Source organism: Hipposideros armiger, unplaced genomic scaffold (genome assembly GCF_001890085.2).
Source record: "Hipposideros armiger isolate ML-2016 unplaced genomic scaffold, ASM189008v1 scaffold_780, whole genome shotgun sequence".
Lineage (NCBI taxonomy): Eukaryota > Metazoa > Chordata > Mammalia > Chiroptera > Hipposideridae > Hipposideros > Hipposideros armiger.
Window position 1 is genome coordinate 424,017 of NW_017732130.1, and position 13,590 is coordinate 437,606.

General features: G+C 37.7%; 1 protein-coding gene across 1 annotated transcript in view; it reads left to right on the forward strand.

The window, feature by feature from the left end:
• NOX4 (NADPH oxidase 4) overlaps positions 1-13,590 on the forward strand; it is a 200,480-nt gene that overhangs the window by 28,343 nt on the left and 158,547 nt on the right. The gene's annotated exons all lie outside the window — the stretch shown is intronic.

Sequence of the window (13,590 nt, forward strand, 5' to 3'; positions counted from 1 at the left end):
ACATCAGTAAGTAGCAACTGATCTTTGTTGGTTTCTTTTTTCAATGTTTTTATTTTTCAAAATATACAATTTATTTACACCTTTATTTCACAACTGTAGTTTCTATATTTATTCCAAAATCTTTAAATAACTCCACAGTAAACAGTACAAATCACAGGATCGGTCAAACTGCTTCTCATTAGCCTTTATGCTCATCGAAACTTTTTTTAAAGTTTCAAGCAGTAACGGTTTGTGGGTAAGAAGGGAACAAAAGCACAGGACAAAAGGAGTAACGTTTTAAAAGCAGCACTGATCAATCACATTGTATCCTTAGTTAGAACCCTTGTATCTCTTCCTGTACATCTTTGCACAGAGTCCAAAATTCGTAATATGTTTGTCTTTAAGGCTCCAAATGAACGGACATTGCCTACTTCTCCAGTCTCATTTTGTACCACTTTCTCCCGCAGTCTGTGCGCTCCAGCAACACTGGCTCAGCTCCAGCAACTTAACTGGGCCATGAGCTCTGTTCCATCACAGGGTATTTGCTCATGCTCTGTCCTCTGTTTAGATTTTCCCTCTGCTCCCCCTGCTCTGTGCCTGGCTATTGTCCTTCGGTCTCAGCTCAAACATTTCTTAATCACAAATGACTCCCTAGCACTCTAGACTAGCATAGGTTTATTTATTTTGTATCTCATAGCATTGTCTACCTTTCTTGGTAGCACTTCACACAAGTGTCATGAATTATTTAGTGTTGTAATTGTTAATATAATCTTTGTTTTCCCACCTGGCTGTAAGTTCTAGGAGGACAGGAATCATGTCTATCTTGGTCATTTATCTTCAACTTTGATCCATCATGGTGATTAACACAAAATTTATTGTTCAATTAATATATGTTGGATGGATTTTTAATGTTATAGGGTGGATTAGAACATTTCTAGAATCACAAAACTTTACAAACAGAAAATACCTTTGTAATCATCTAGCCCATCCTACTAATATTATAAATTAAGAATTTGAGGGCCAGCAGAGTGGAGCGTTGGTTAAGAGTTGGCTTGGGATGCCAGCTCTGAGCAGCAGGGCCGTGGTTCAGATCCCACATGAGGGCCAGTGACGCTGTGTCCTCTACAGCTAAGATGGTGAACAACAGCTCAACCTGGAGCTGGGCTGCTGTGAGTTGCTGGTGATGGCATAAGCTGCAGTGGAGCTGCAGTGGGCTGCTGTAAAAAACAAGCTACTGTGAGTGGCTGGCAGCCAGCGTGAGTGGCCGGCAACCAGAATGAGCTGCCAAGAACTGCCATGGGCGGCCGTCCAGGGCCCAGTGACCGATCTGCCTCACCTGGGAGGAGCGCAATGATAATACCAATATGGGCCAGTGAAGTGACGTCCTCCATAACTAGACTGAAGAACAAAAGGACAACAATTTGTTCCCCTCCCCCAATTCCCAATAAAAATCTTAAAAAAAAAAAAAAAGAATTTGAAGCTTAGAAAGATTACATTATTTGTTCAAAGTAAAACACATAAAATGTACTGGCAGAGCCAGGATGCAGTGGAACCCAAGTCTTCTAACTCCAAATTAATTACTCTGCCCAATATATCAAACTGCCTCCCTAAAAGCATTCTCAGTTCTACAATCTGATTTTTCACTTACTGAGTAAAACAATATCGTATTCAGTACTAATGACCTTGAAGTAGGAAATGCAATATAATAGTCAACAGGAAAATGAGTGGCAGTTTTTCTTTCCCTTGTGTTGAATATTGTGGCCCAGTTATATTATTCCCATATTCTCCACACATATCCTTTATTTATATTCTGTTAGTAACCATATTAATGAATTTTGCCACTCAGCTAATTATCACAAATAGAATTGGATGCTTTTCTTGTTTAGACTAAGTTTGTGTGGAAGGGGTTATTTGAGGACTTATTTCTGTATGACCTCATAATATTTTTTCAATACTGTACTGTTGTATGGAATTGGCCATTGAAAATTTGGCTGTAGGATTATAAAAATATAAAAAGGAAGTTTTAAACCTTCTATAAACAAGCACATTTCCAGACTTACCAAACACTTAGTCTACTATTGTTCCAAATTTGCTGTTAAAATAAATGATTCAAATTTTCTAGTTTAAATAAATAGAGATCAAGTGCATTTTTTCATTCACAAAGGACAGATAGGAAGAGTAGCAATTCAATTCAAATCTTGATGAGAAGGTACAGGACAAGGCACTAGGAAACAACTACAATTCATAGGTAAAGGAAGCAGAATTCATGTTCATTTAAAAAGCCATTTGAATCATACAATCATTCTCACTTTGCTAATGTCATTATGTGAATTATTTGACTAACTTACAAAAGAAATATGCACTGGTTACCATGTCAGGCAATAGCATAAATGTTATGAAGATTTAGATACAGTTCCCTTACTTATCAATAACTTTAGATGTAATAAAAACACTTCAAATGTAAATATGGCTGTGTTTCTCAATATCAAAAATTATCCTTGGGCCGAGCGAGTGGCTCAGTTGGTTAAGAGCTCGCTCAAGAGTATGAGCTCTAAGCAACAGCGGTTCAATTCCTGGCCCAAGCTGAGCTGCTGCTGAGCTGCCAACAGGTGGCAGGATGGCTCAGCTAAAAAAAAAAAAATTATCCCCCATCATCAACCCATATTTTTAATCACCATAGTTAAGATATAGACTAAGTTACTGTAACATAAAACCTCTAAAAATGCAGTGAATGCATAAAGGTGGTGGATTCTTTTCTCACTCATATAGGAGTCCATCTAATCTTGGCTAGCATGAATTTTGCTCCAGGAGATCATTCAGGGACCCAGTTACTTCTATTGAGAAGCTTAACTATCTTCTAGAGTGTAGTTTTCATTCTCCTGCTGAAAGATAGTTCATCACCCATCTTTGTTCCAGTCCTATGAAAGGGAAAAGGGAAAGGAAACAAAATGTAAGCAATTTTCTATTTAATGGATATAACTAAAACATTTATCACTGACTTCTACTAACATCTATTTGTCCAGAACTTAGTCACCTTTCTCCTACCTTGAAGGTAAGCTGACAAATGCAATATCTTTCTGAGCAGTTCTATGCTCAGATAAAACTCTGGGGCTTCTATTATTGAGTGGACTAGAGGAGAATGAATATACTCGGAAAATTAGAAGACTGTCACAATTTTGCCTTGTAGTCACTCATACGCATCCGCATCTTTCCTAACAAATGCATTCAAACTTTCTATAAGGGAGTCCACCTAAAATCCTATCCAGTAATTCTGTCCTATGCAGCTGAAAATCCAGGACCAGAGTGTAATATAGTCTTCTCCATCAGGTCTAGAAGTAGCTCCTTAGATCTGGTGACCCATCAACTAAACACAAGTTGTATGTCTTCTGAAACTCTAATATATGAGTACAATAGTAGAGTAGGAAAAGGATAACTGAATTAAAAATAACCCAGTTGTGATATCCTGAGGATGCAACATCACCTATAAAAGATTCCAGTCAAAAAAAAAAAATATATATATGATGAAATATTATTCGGCCATAAAAAGGAAGGAAATTCTGACATTATACTACAACATGTATGAACCTTAAAGACATTATGCTGAGTGAAATAAACCAGACTGAAGGGGACAAATATTGTATGATTCTACTTATATAATTTACCTAGAAGAGTCAAATTCATAGAGAAAGAAAGTAGAATGGGGGTTAGCAGAAACTGGTAAGAGGAGAAAATGGGGAGTTATTGTTTAATAGATGCAGAATTTAAGTTTGGGAAAATGATAAAGTTCTGGATAGATGGTGGTGATGATTGCACAACAGTATGAATGTACTCAATGCCAGTGAACTGCTTTCATATAGATAGATAGATAGATAGATAGATATACTGGCATTGATATATATTTAACTACAGTATTTTTTTTTAATGAAAAGTGAAAGAAAAAAACAAAAACACCCTTTCAGAAATGTAAGGAATGGAAAGTTCAAAGTAGTTTTTGGTTCCATAGCAAATGTTAAATTCTCCTGGACAGAAATTATGAAAGCTTCCTGCTGGTGGAGTAAGTTCTTTGGTTAATTAGCCTACCTAGCTGTGAAGTATCTCCCTCGTTCATTGTTTCCTGTGGCTTTGGCTTTGTACGTTTGGAGAGTTTTTCTCTGTGGATCACCCACATCAGAAGGGGCAGGAAAGAGTGTGCTTTACTTGGAGGAATTTTAGGGCACTGAATAGTGTGTTAGATATTTAGCAATCATAGGCTCTTGAACACAAGATTTGTGATTTCTTTGATAATAAAATTCCTTTAAAACCTTATCAGCCTTCTTGTCTATTTGCTTCTCGTTAGTGCCATGTGGAAGAACCACACTCAAAGACCTTTTCTGGACAAATTTCCTTAGCGCTTATAAACTCTCATCTTTAATTTATTGTCTTCTCTACTCTGCTCATCGCTTTTCCCCTTAATTTAATATCAGCCTAGTGCCATCTAAAACTAGTCTTGGGAGCTTGGTTGGGAAGCCAATAATCTTAAACTAATTTTTGCCCCTGTCTGGCTCTGATGATAATCTTATATCATCACTAGAGGAATGGAAGCAGTTGTCTTCCCAATCCTCTAAGGTCCCAAATTAATGGCATTTTAATCCTTTAAATTGTATTTCTCAGGCAGAGAGACTATCCATTAGCAGAGCTATGTTCCCTTCCATCTCTATTTCAAATGGGCCATTTCTTGTCTAACTTTATCTCAAGTCTCTTCTAGCACTTTGCAAAAAATTCCAAATATCAGCCAACAGACACCAAAAATCTGACATTTTTTTTTAGCCTATTTCCCTAGAGCTACAGGCTTAGTAGTAATGTGGTCTGCTTCCAAGTTCGTGTATGTTTTCAAGCCCCATAACCAGGGGCACATCTTTCTAGCCTGAGCATGGTCCTCTCTAACTGCTTCATAACTTGCTAATATAATGCCACATATTTTGATTTATATGGTGCTGATATCTCACTTGTAGCAGCCAATTTCTGTAATTATAGGGTACACGCTAAGCAGATGTAACCTAAAATATAGTTCCTCGAATAAAGTAAAATTGTGATTTCTTTCTCTCCCAACAGTCAAGTCGTAAGCCATATTTTGTGTGTGTGTGTGTTGGGGGGTGGGGTGGGGCAGTAGCTATGATTCACCCACAGGGTATCCAGATTCTTAATATCTTATTTCTTCATTATCACTCAAAGTATTGTCCTTAGTTTTCATGTTTGAAGCATATTTGCAGCCTGTGGGAAAGGGGATAAAAGGAAGTGGAATGCAGGCAACTTCCTCTGAAATAGAGATGTACATATTCCTTCAGCTCATATTGTGTTTGTAGAAACATAGTTAATGCCCGCTCCTGATTGCCAGAGAGGCTAGAGCATGTAATCACAAGCTGGGCAGCTATGATCTAACTGAAACTCAGGATGAATTATTATTAAAATGAAGAAGAGAATAGTGGAAGATTGGCAGTCTCTGCCACTCCAAAGAAATCCCATTGATTTAAAAACATTTGGGTCACAAATAATTGCTTCACAGTGTAATAAATGGTCACGTGTAAGTTTGAACTAAGGCAAGATCAGAGGAGGCATAGTGCTGCCTTCAGGAAGAGTCTGATTCAAAAGAAGGTCCAGAAAAAAAAAATTTGATAGAACTTGGAGAAAGGCAAAGAGGAATTAAGGATGCAAAACTTTCCTCTTAACCAAAAGTTTCAATTGTAGAACATGGATATGGAACTCTAAGATGTAAGATCATTTTTTTTAACATTTGATCCTACACAATATTTTTCCAATATATTAATTACTTCTAATCAGCTAGGCAGTATATAATTTCATACGTACATGCAGACATTTAAGTTGCTATGTCGAAATAAGTAAGAGTGAGCCAATATGTGAGAATGAGAATAACAAAACATACTTTGAAATGTCCGGTCTCAAATTCCTGGACAGTAAGAAAAAAGTTTAAAGGTTAAATTGCATGGCAAATTGTCGAGAAGGAGGTGAACAAGGCAAAAGTCAATTTTTTTCTTTTCTTTTATGTTCCCAGGCTTGTTTTCTCATCAATTCTAACCTAAAACTTTTCTGCACTCTGAGCCATAAGAAAAAGGTTTGGTGAGTGCTGATTTTTTATTTTGAAAATAACTCAAACTGTTATTGCATGCTAGATGTTCATTCATTCGTTCATTCATTTGTTCATAAAATATATTTTGAGCACTTACTAGGTGACAGTCTTTAGGTAATTAAAAAACGTTCCCATCCTCAAAGTGCTCCCAGGCTAGTTAGAGAAACAATGTAGAAAATACATCAGCAAAGACAGCCTGACTACTGCTCTTACAGAGGGCAGCACAGTGGACTTAGGCTCATAAAGAGGAGGTTCCTGGTCCAGCTGGAAGAATCCAGGTGGGCCTCTAAGAGAAAAGAAAAAGGGTCTTGAGTTTGGAGACTGAGGGTGTAGCAGGAAGCAAGAATAGCATGTACACATGGATGAAGATGAGAGAAAACAGGATATATTTTGGGGAAAAAATAATTGAAGAAGTACGGAATACCATGTCAGTGTGTCAACATTATTGGAAGAGAAGCTGGGAAATATGTTCTCCTGGCTTTCATTTTTTTAAATCAAAATAATGACGAAGCACCTACTCAGGTTGGCTTTGGGAAAAAAAGAATGAGCAACAACAGAAGAGTAGTTTTACCTTTGGAGCATTTGCATTTTATGACAGCGATAGACATTCATCAAATAAGCTCATGAATGAATATGTAAATGCAAACTATCAGGCTGTGCAGAGGCCCAGTGGCATGGGGGGAGGGGGTTGTTTGTGAATTCAAATGGCTGAGAAAAAGGCTCCAGCGTCCTCTCTAATGAATTAAGTGAAAATTATACTGCTCTCCAAAGCCTTTCCCTATTCTGATGCTTTTATGACTCTAAAATTCATATCATTAACATGAGTTCTAGCAGTTATGGATTAAGATTTCTATGGTATGTTGAGAAAGTGAAATGAGACTAGGGAAGAAGTCCAATCTTATTTGCTCAATATTTCAAAGCTGTTTGAGGATGCAACCAGAAACATGGAAGCAGGTGTTAACATAATTTGGCCTCCTGGGATACTTCTATTTAAAACTTTAAGGACAATAAAATAACACAAACATCCAGGAATTATTCTGTTAATGGCTATCCTCAGGAAATGCCACATAGTAAAAAGAACAAATGATATCATAAACAATAGACAAGATAGTCTTTTGAGAATGTGCACTGTCTTGGCAGCACAAAGGCCCACTGGTAAACCCCTATGCACCTCAGATGATTGGGGAGAGTTGACAACTACAGCTCCATTTGAGGTCTAAAACATTACAGCTCCGAACATGTGGCAGTCCTTGTTCCAGAATGACTGCATGGCATAGAGGAAGGAGCAGGGGTATTGGCTTCTGGGTATCTAGTGCTTTATGCCTTGGTAACTTTGGGCAAGTTCATTATTGTCCATATGCCCCAGTTTCCTCATGCATAAAATTAGGATGAAGACAAGGATGGCACTTACAGAAGATATTTTAGGATCAAATAATGAAAAATAATCTGAGAAACAGAGAGGGAGGGAGAGAGGGAGGTGAGTTTCTATGGAGGATAAAGGAAGTATTTTTTACAATTTTTTTTATAAAATAAAATTTTCTTTAATAAACATGCAGTGTATGGCATTTTTGTTTTTCATTTTAAAAATTGTCCTTACTTGCAGCAAAAATTTATTGAAGAAACTTCTGTTGAGTGTTTTTTAGCCTGACACTTAAATTGTCTTCACATTTGTAAGTCTTATTTTCTAACAAAGTATCTGATACTTGAGGGCATAAGAACCTCTGCAGCTTCTTCAGTAGTTTTCAAGGAGCTGACCTAGCTATCTGAGCGCATGGTAGACATTCCTGAAAGGCTGAATCAGATGATCATCGACCTTTGTTTTCGTATAGAAATGACAATGAGTTATTGTCTGGAACTTGTCCCCAGACCTGTGAATGCTAAGCCTTTGGGCCTTTACTCACTATTTCCCTGGGGGGGGGGGGGGGGGGGGAAGTGGGGTGGAGGAGTGAACTTCCAGCCCAGGGTCTCAGGGTCAAGGTGTAGTTTCCTTTTTCTCTTTAATGTAGCTGTCAGTTACTCAGACCTCTAGGGTTCTCTGAACAATTTGCTGCATACTGGGACAGTTTTCCTTTTTTCTGTTGGTAAGGAAAACACAGAGGTTCTTTTCATTTTGAGTTTAATAATAATCACTCCTGATAATCAATTAGTATGGGATAACAAAGACAGTAAATTCAACCAAGTCACGAAGTTTAAGAAATCTTACCTAGTTCTATTAGGCATGGTTCCTGGTCTATAATTTTTGACTTCTTAATAGAAATGCTAACTAGAAGTCCCAGCATTTTCATTCTTTTTCTATTAAAGTACAGTTGATATACAATATTTTGTTAGTTTCAGGTGTACAACGTAGTGATTCTAGGTTTATATACCTTATGATGTGATCACCACAATATGTCTAGTAACCACCTGTCATCATACAAAGTTATATTTTGGACTATTTTCCCTGTGCTGTACATTACATTCTTGTGAGTTATTTATTTTATAACTGAAAGTTTGTACCTCTTATTCCCCTTCACCTTTTTCACTCATTTCCCCCACCCCTCTCCCCTGTGGCAACCAACAGTTTATTTTCTGTATCTATGAGTCTGTTTCTGTTTTGTTTTCTTTAGACTTCACATATGAGTGAAATCACACAGTATTTGTCTTCCTCTGCCTGATTTATTTCACTCAGCATAATATCCCCTAGGTTCATCCATGGGGTGTCACAAATGGCAAGATTTCATTCTTTCTTACAACTTCAAATGAATTTCCTCAAAAATCATACTCTAAGGCTGCCATATCTAATCATGGAAAGAAAATTAACATCAATTAAATTAATTTAGGTGCTGTAGTAGGTTGAATAATGACCTCCCAAATATATAAGGTCCTAATCCCAGGAACCTATAAATGTTACTTTATAAGGAAAAAGGGGTTTTGCAGATGTGATTAAATTAAGGATCTTGACTTGGGGAGATTATCTTGGATTATCTGAGTGAACCCTAAATAGAATCATAAGTGTCCTTATAAGAGAGAGGCAGAGGGTGATTTGACATACGCACAGATAGAAGAGGAGATGGCAGTGTGACCATTGAGGCAGAGATTGAAGTGATGCAGCCACAAGTAAAGGTATGCCAGCAGCCACCATGATCTGGAAGAGTCAGGGAACAGATAACTTACTGCCTTAGAATCTTAGAGGGACCATGTCCCTATAACACCTTGATTTTGACTCAATGGTCTGATTTCAGACTTCTGGCCTCTGGAACTGAGAGAATACATTTCTGTTATTTTAAGCCACTAAATTTGTAATAATTTGTTACAAATTTGTAATAATTTGTTACAAATTTAGCCTCAGGAAGCTAATACAGGTGCCCACTTATATCAAATGCATATCCGGTGACCTGTGCTGTAGGTAACACCGTATCAAGGGGTCTTTGCCCCATTTGTCTTTTTCTGCTAGTTAATTGCCAAACCAAACAGAAACTTTTCTTATACTACTGGAAAGTTACACTTGAGAAACTGGAGTTTGAGAGGTACAGAAAGAAGGACAATATACTTAACTACTCTTCATTTAATAGACATTCTGTCAGTTCTTGCTATGTGTCAATCTGTGTTATAAATCCTGGGTTAAAAATGAATAAGACAGGATCCTTGTCTTTGAGGGGGTCAGTTGATGAGGAGAATTAGACATACGCATACCCATACATACAATTAAATTATTGTGTGGAAAATGCAGTGATGATCATGTGCATGGAGTGTTATAAACACACTGACGAGTGCACAGAGGACGGGATGAACCCATGTGAACATGGAGGAGAGGTGGGTTAGGAAAATGTTCATGAGAAAGAGATGCCTCTAGGTCCACACATGAAGGGGCAGAGTAATACAGCAGACAGAAGAGGCAAACATGTATCAATTTTCCTCCATAGATTTCATGTTTTGAAGGGAACTGTCTACAAAAAGAAAAAGCTGCTGTGTTTATTAAGTAATAAATAATAGATCAAGAACATCTCTGACAGAGTTCATAATCAACATAGGATGATCTTTACCCTCTTCCATTATTTTAGCCAAGAGCAAAGGTATTTGTCATTTTATTTTTTCCTGTGAAGTTTTTTCTGACAAAAGTGTGATTTTTTTTTTTCATTATGATTTTTGGAATTGTGACATAGCTACAGAACTCTGTCCTCATTGCTTTCAAGGACATCCCTTCCTATCTTGGGAAATACAGTACTAACTACACTATTTGAACGATCTGGTTTACAGAAGATTATATTGAAAAGAAACTCAATAATGAGAGTTCCCACATAACAAGGCAATAGCTCTGTCGCCTGGGGGTAGTTTGCAGTACTGTTTCCTTGTAAGGCAAGATAAACAATCGGATCCTAAGCCCTTTTTACAGAGCTACTCTAAGATAATCATGATAAATATAACAATCAACGTTTGTATAGCATTCTGTCATTTTACAAAAGTGTTTCACTAAAGTGTCTGTTATGGGTTGTCTGAACCATAAGTTGATCCTGTTTTACCATTTCAGGCAACGGTCTTTTAAAAAGTTGATTGTTTTCATCTTTGCTGTGATGTTAACATATTTCCAGGTTTATTGAGATATTATAATATTGTGTAAGTTTAAGGTGTACTATGTGTTGATTAGATACACTTATATATTGTGAAACGATTACATTAGCTAACATTTCCATCACCTCACATAGTTATTACCATTTCTTTTTTGTGGTGAGAACATTTAAGATCTACTCTGAGCAATTTTCAAGTATATAATACAGTATTGTTAACAGTAATCACCATGCTGCACCTTAGATCCCCAGCACTTCTTCATCTTATAACTGGAAGTTGGTACCCTTTGACCAATATCTCCCCAATTCCCAATCCCCTTGAAACAGAGGATCCTTATGACTTTGATTAAATTTGGTTTTATTTTATTTTATTTTTATTTATTTATTTTTTAAAGATTTTATTGGGGAATTGAGGGAGGGGAACAGCGCTGGGGAATTGGGGGGAAGGGGAACAGACAAGTTGCTGTTGTGTTGTTCTTCAGTGTAGCTGTGGAGTACATTGCTTCACTGGCCCAAGCTGGCACCATCATTGCGCTCTTCCTGGGTGAGGCAGATCAGTCGCCGGCTTCTGGACGGCCGCTCACGCTGGCTGCTGGCTACACACGGTAGCCCATGNTTGTTCAGCATCTTAGCTGTAGAGGGCAGTGTCACTGGCCCTCATATGTGGGATCCGAACTGGGGCCCTCTGGCATCCCAAGCCAGTTCTTAACCAACACGCCACTCGGCCGGCCCTAATTAAATTTGGTTTTAGATCCTAGCTCTGGAAATCATATCCCTCTTTATATACTCCTCAGAGACCTAGCCTTTCCCCATAAACAGCAACCCCCTCAGGCAGTAGAAGACTGTAGCCCAGACCTGACTAAAGAAATGTCATGCAGTCTGGACCTCTGGCAGGCTACAGATAACATCTTGACCTAAGTTATGTTTCCGCTCCTGAGCCCCAAAGTGGAATGGTACCCTGGCTACAATTTTTTTTTTCCCCCCTGGCTACTTTTCCATGAGACTGGACAGAGGGACTCCAGAATAGACCTTAGAACTGTCCTCAAGACCTGAAGAAATGATTCATTACCTTTACCTCACCTCCGACCAATCAGCTCCCAGCAGTACCCCAAACCTGTAACCCATGGTGTCTTGTGATTGTGTCCTATATAATCTGTAACCTACACGGCAGGGAGTTTGGGCTTTTGAGTATTAGCTTCCTGCTCTCCTGGATGGTGGCATTCGTAATAAAATAAGACAATATTTCTCCACTGTAATTCTCAAGTGTTTAGTGTTTGGCTCTGCTAGTGGGGGTGAATGAACTCTTTCTGTGCTAGAGCACCCCCAGGCAAGTTTATTAATCTATTTTAGCTTCAGTTTTCTCATCTTTAAAGTGGGGGCACAGACATCTGCATGGAGGGCTATTATGAGAATTAAGTGAGATTTTATATATGAAGTAATAAGGAAAGCCTGACTTTGTTAGGTAAAAAGTAAGAGCTAGATTCATTATTTTTGTCTTTTTTTTTTCCCCCCAGGAAGTAGCTGAACTTTTAAAACACTGTCTTTTATTCTACTATTATTCAATTGCTTCAATCCTCTCAACTCATGACAAGAACCAAGCCATTTTGCCAGACCCTCCCTACATCCCGTTTATTGAAATTATATCTCTAGGATGATTACTTAGGGGAGTACCGCATTTTGCCGTGTATAATGTGCACTTTTTTGCCCAAATCTGTGAGGGAAAAATAAGGATGCAGATTATATATGGGTAGTACTACTTCTGTATCTATATAAATGTCTTTAATTCTTTTATTTATACTTATGAGTTAAAAATGTAATAATAAATAATTAAGTGCTAAAATTCCTTTAGAGTACAAAAAAAAGTACCTAAATATAAGCAAGTAAAATTTGAATTAAAAAATTAAAATGAAAGGTTTTTTTCATTGAAAGTTTGGGCCAAAAACATGGGTGCCCATTACACACAGGAGTGCATTATACATGGCAAAATACGGTAATTTGAGGAGAACCTGTGTGTCCCAGAATTTAAACTTCCTCCAGTAGTGATTCTCCTTGGATTCTCTGTGTGCTGTTTTTCTAGCCCGTTAGGCATTATATGGTTAATAAGAACAGGATGTTACTGATAAATAATATGTTCCCTAACTCCAGAAATATTTGAGGCAGTTTTCAGGGTTCGATCACACATAAAACAGGAAAGTCATATATCAAAGAGAGATGATCGAGTATTAGAAACAGAACTTGGTGAAATGTAACTGAGACTTAATATGGAATCATTCAAGTTTTGAACAAAATCAGTCATTAATCAGTTCATGAAATTAACTGAGATAAGTACGTTACATTTGATAAAGGTAGTATAATTTTATGAAATTTTAGTTTCAATTACATATTATGGATGCGTTTTAAAATGTATTTCGTTTAAAAAAAAAAAGCTTGAAAGCCATGAGATTAGGCTACTTAGTGGTTTATTTTTTCAGCCACTTGTTAGTTGTCAAAGTTGGGAAGGTGCTGATTTCACAAACCTTTATTGAACACTTATTTTGCATCAGATATTCTTCTATGCGGCTTTTTTTCTCTTCACTAACACTGATATGTTGCAGTGTAAAATAGGTAGACTATGTCAACCCCACCTTCTTCTCACCCTTCACCTGGCCTCTGATACAAGTTTGAGAGGATTCCTATTACTGAACAGATTCGGAAGCCAGGTAGTAAAACGCAAATTGCTAAATAGAGTGAATCTGAGCTTCCCTAAAGCCCCTGAGAATTACATCAGCTTTAACCATTTGCCACCTGGGCTCTTTTTATGCAGAATTTTCTTAAAAGGTCGGAGTAGGGATGGGGGATAGAGAAGAGGGCGGCTTTAGGGATGTGTTGTGAAGTAGAGGGGCGGGATGAGTTGCTGAGGTTGGGCAAGAGACCCGGAACGCTAGCACACAAAAGGCTATTTCC